Source organism: Papaver somniferum, chromosome 10 (genome assembly GCF_003573695.1).
Source record: "Papaver somniferum cultivar HN1 chromosome 10, ASM357369v1, whole genome shotgun sequence".
NCBI lineage: Eukaryota > Viridiplantae > Streptophyta > Magnoliopsida > Ranunculales > Papaveraceae > Papaver > Papaver somniferum.
Genome location: NC_039367.1, coordinates 97,588,137 through 97,593,552, shown reverse-complemented (window position 1 = coordinate 97,593,552; position 5,416 = coordinate 97,588,137).

Sequence of the window (5,416 nt, the reverse complement as noted above, 5' to 3'; positions counted from 1 at the left end):
TTTATACTTGATGTGAAAGTGTCCCACTTGTGCATTTCACCGTTCTATTCTTCCAGATCTTTTTGAGTTCTTCATTACAGATTCAATTGGTACTTTGGTAAGAACTCTGATCTTGTGTGCCTGAAAATACGTGCGAAGCTTTTGAGATGCGTACACCAGTGAGAGGATTAACATTTCAATCTTCGAATAATTCTTCTATGCAGCATTGTAGGTTTTGCTGATGTAATAAATTGGTTTTCGACTCCTCCATCAAAGCGAAGTAGTACGACACTTAATGCATGCGGTGTTGAGGCCAATTATAATAATAATTCCTCCCATGGTTCAGTTTTCTGCAAAATAGACACATTCATTAAATAATCTTTTATGCTTTGCAGCGCTTTCTCACATTCAACTGTCCATTCGAATTTGGCTCCCTTCTTTAGAATATTGAAAAAATTCTTGCATTTGTCTGATGAGCGCGAGATAAATCGTCCCAATGAGGCTAACAATCCATTCAACTTCTGCACATATTTTAATGTTGCTGGTGTTGGCATGTCACGAACTGCTTTCACTTTCTCCGGGTCTAACTGTATTCCTTCCTTCGATGCAATATATCCTAAGAATTTTCCTGATGCCACTCCAAAAATGCATTTCGCTGGATTGATCTTCATTTTGTATTGTCGCATTTGTTCGAATATTTCTTTCAGATGGTCAGCATGATCTTCAGGCTTCTTGCTCTTTACTAGTATGTCATCCACGTACACCACTAAGGTTTTGTGAAATCCACTTCTCGAATATCTTTTCCACCATTCTCTGATATGTAACACCTGCATTTTTTAAACCAAAAGGCATTCGGGTGTAACAATATAATCCTCTTGGCGCGAAAAAAGTTGTGTGTTCTTTGTCTTCTTCCGCCAATGGGATTTGATTGTATCCTTTATATCCATCCATCAGTTATATTCTGTCGTTTCCGGATGCAGCTTCTACCAGCTGTGGTATATCTGGTAGTGGAAAACTGTCCTTTAGACATGCCTTGTTCAAGTCGCTGAAATCGATGCAGATTCTTACCCATTGTTCTTCTTTGGCACCACCACTATGTTTGATATCCATTTTGGTCGGATTATTCCTGCGTCTAGCATCTTCTGCAACTCAGCTTCTATTTGCGGGTGGTATGTGGTTGTTATTTTCCTTATTCTCTGCTTGAAGGGTCGTGCGTCCTTCCTGACATCTAACCTGTGACATGCAACATCAGGACCTATACATGGCATTTCATCCATGTCCCACGCGAAGATATCGTTGTATTCTTTCAGAAGTTTAATTGTTTTTTCTTCTTCTTCTGCCCCCATTCCAGCTCCTATCCTTATCATCTTTGGCTCCTCTTCTATACCTATGTTTACTTCTTTAGTTGGCTCAGCTGCGATAAAGTTCGCTTTTAGTTCACCTAACGGGGACGACCCTTTGATCTCTTTCGCTGGTGCTCCCTCTTCATCTATTTCGCTTGATATTCCTCGGCATTCTTTCGCTCGCACCATGTACACCCTGAGCTCTTCTTCTTTCTTTAGCTGCTTTGCCTTCCTCCATCTATCTTTTCGCTTTTTTGCTCTTCCCTCATAGTTCTTGACATCCAGATGGTTACCGGTTCTCGCTCTTTCCGTGTCACCTGCAATTTCTCCTATTCCACTCGACATCGGGAAACGTAAGCATTGATGTAAGGTTGATGCCACACCTTTTATACCATGCAGCCACGGTCTTCCTAAGAACATGTTGTACGGTGATTCCACATCTACTACACACAATGTTACATATTTATAATTAACTCCCCTTTTGTCTTTGTTACTGCTTTGTTGAAACCGTGGATGTTGTATGCAGACGGCTTTAAATCTGCATCGTCATATCCCATGTTCTTGAACGTGCGATAAAACAAGATGTCGGCCGAGCTCCCGGTATCTATCAAAGTTCCTTCGATTGCCCATTCCTCTGAAGCTTTTGCATCTTTATCCTTCTCCATCCTTCGCACGGGTATAGTTACTACCAATGGATCTGTTCGTCCCCAGCTTCCTTGCGGTATATCGTCCGCTTCAAACATGATCTTCTGTGTTTGCCATTCGTGTAAGGGCGGCATGTTCTCGACTTTCGATATCTTCCTTCCTTCATAATCACACTTATGGATCTGCCCTGTAAGTCCTGCATGAAAATTTGTGACATTCACACCTAATTTTGTTATCATGTTACACCGTAAATTCTTGCTTCCGTTCATCGCTCCAATGGTGTTTATCACTTCGTAGATTTACTCATTTCCTGCTGCATACACATAGTTGTGTGCTTTGTCTTTTCGCATCAGCTCGTTCCCCTTTTGCCTATAATCGATCTTGATTAGCTTGCTCCTGAAATATGATTAGTTTTTCCAAATATTTCTTGAAAAAATCCTCTTTTCAGATCTGTCAAGTCTGTGCCTCGAAAGAAAACTTATAATCCTTATGATTATTTCAAAGATTCAAAATCAGTAAATGCTCAAGAATAAACTTATGAACTTATTTGTTTTCTAAACCAAAACTCAGCGAAAAGAATCAAAATCTTTCACTATAACAAGAACGTAAGAAATCTTCGAAAAATCAGGTTAAAACCTTCATAAACAGGTGTAATCTCTTCCCCGAGCTGTATTCTAGCGCCAAAATGTAGTAGTGATAAATCTCACTACTACACCCCTTAGATAATCTATATAACAATGTAGGAAATCATCATGAAGAACACATATATGAATCTTGTTAAGTTTAGAAATCAATACAAGGAAGAAGGTAAAACCCTAACTTGGGAAACAAATAACTTTATCTCTCCTAAAGCTCTACCTTAATCTCTCAAAAGATCTCCCTCTCAACACAAGGTTGGTTGGTCCTATATATAGTAGTTTTACATAATGGAGGACAACTAATAAAGCCCCTATTTTCGGATCTGACGTGCGATGCGTTCGCACCCATGTATCGGATCTTCTCGCATGTCCCCTTGAATTTCGCACTGGTTTCACACTTTACTTGTGAGTTCATGACGTCATTGGTTCCGTCATCCAGGATATGCCACCTGCGAACTCAACTCGCTCCCTTATAATGGTACCCTTTCGCATGATACATATGGGTGCGATAGTTAACCCCTACAAAGATTAGACTGCTTCAGTCGAATTTACGTTCAAATTTCAAACATAGGAAATAAATGATTTAGTTGTAGACGATAGGTGGACTCGTGGAAAATCCATTGTAAATGATTTTTGAGATTTTTCTGACTAGTATCAAATGAATCAGTTGCATAGAAACAAGCTGCCTGTCGTTAAAAATTATTACTTTTTTCCTTCCATAGTTAAAATCACAAATAAAGAACAAGTGTTGTAAAAGACAGGCTTGCACTCCAAACAGACAATCACTATAATGAGTAAAACTTCAAACGCCAGCTACAACTTGTGATAAAAAAAATGTTTAAAACACACCTTTCTCTGGAACGGGTCTCATTCTCTATGTAGGCTATGTTACTACCAAATGCACCATGCCTGCCAAAATATATTACACATTGTCAAAATATAGTCGCCCATTGCTGGATGAGCTCAAGTCAGGTGCCTCCATTGCTGGCCTATAACTCCTCTGGAGGGTCAAAAGGCTTTCCACATATGTTGTAAATTTGTAAGAGGGATGACAAATATTGGCACCCAAGGAGGAGTAGGGACTTTCATCTCCAGTAATTTCAATCTTGCTGAAAGTCTTCTCCTTCCGATTGTAAGAATGAACGGAAACGGCATCATGATTACAAGCTTCATAACTCTGGACATCAAAAAGTTCTAAGATTAAGTAGTCCGTTCCCTCGACAGCGTGAAGCCGAACACTTTTATAACTCCAGCAAGGAGGTAACATGATAATCTCTTTAGTCCATTTGATGTTACTAGTATTTGTAGTGCTTGTATTTTTGTCGCAGTCATCATCAAGTATCCATAGGGTGACAGTATGACTATCTGCATTCTGTAGTATAACTAGATGCTCATCCAATGCCGTAAGACAATAAGACATATGGCGTTTGGTGTCAATCATATTTAGGTCTGGTATAACTCTGTACTCCTCGCTCCCGACATCAAATGCAACTAGCATGGGACAAAGGCCCTTGTACATCGTCCAATATATAGAACCGTTGGAATAAACAGAACCAAATATATGTTTATGCTGGTAATAAGCATTGGGTGGTACCTTATCAATCCTTCTCCAGGCAGTGTCCTTGCCTAGTGTCAAGACCTCGCACATTTTGTAATCTCCTTCGTACCCATCTCCGTACCCTTCAAAATTGCTGAAGTTCCCATCCGTATATGTGCCACATGCAAATCACTTTGTATTCCTTGGTTATAGGATCAAATCCAAATTCATAAGTACGAGATACATTATCTAATTCGGATAAATCACACCATTGCTTTATTTGTGCTAAGTAAGTTGATCTGATCCAAGGTGTTTCTTCTTGGGTGATGACATTGTATAGACAAGCAGCGTGATCTTCTTTAATCTTATTGTAACCACGACTTTCTTTTTTGTCGATTAAACAGAGCATGCCGTTAATGGGTTTTTGTACTTGCTGACAAGCCAACAAATCTTTATTCGATATGGCTTGCATGGTTTTTGTTGCTGTAGTTATTTCTTCGTGGTTTGTGTTTATGCACAAGTTTGCTGTACAAGGACTCTCAAATTTAAGGCTTTCGTTCCGAGAAAAAAACACCATGAGGTTCACGATGAAGACATGTGGACTTTCTGATACATCTTTGCTGATTAAAAAAGAGAGACGTGGATTTGTTTTCAATTGCCGGCGATGGTGTAAATCAATCAACCACGCATCCTTGTCAATTAAGGATTGCCAAGATTTGCATACGCGTTTGAAACGCACAAGCGATTTCAATGGGAGCCTGCTCAGTATCTCACATAGTATTTGATCATCAATGCAGCTAGTGGTAGTACCCTTCGTCTCTTTCATGGTGGACGAAAAAGAAAGAGCTTCGCAGGGAAAAACTATATAGACCGAGTTTGAAACTATTGATATTGCCTTCTTTTATAGGCTTGAACTTTCTTGCAATATAAGAAAATAATCCTGATGGGAGTGCGACTCGAATTCAGTCCTAATGGCATGTTTGGATACACATCCGTAAATGGTTTTCGACTTCTAGAAGCAATTTTTTATTTGACTTTTTGTGATGCAAAATGCTTTTATTTCTGACTTCTGCTTTTGACATGAGCTTCTGGAGAAGCACAAACACTTCTGTCTGTGATACCCAAACACGTCACTAAACAATTAATTAGGAAACTGAGGATATTTTAGGAGACTTTCTATGCATGGCCACTTGCAACATTGGTTAAGTTTGAATTATGCCGAGACCACACACACATTAGTGCAGAGTACTTGGGAGAGTTAGCTGCTGATTCCA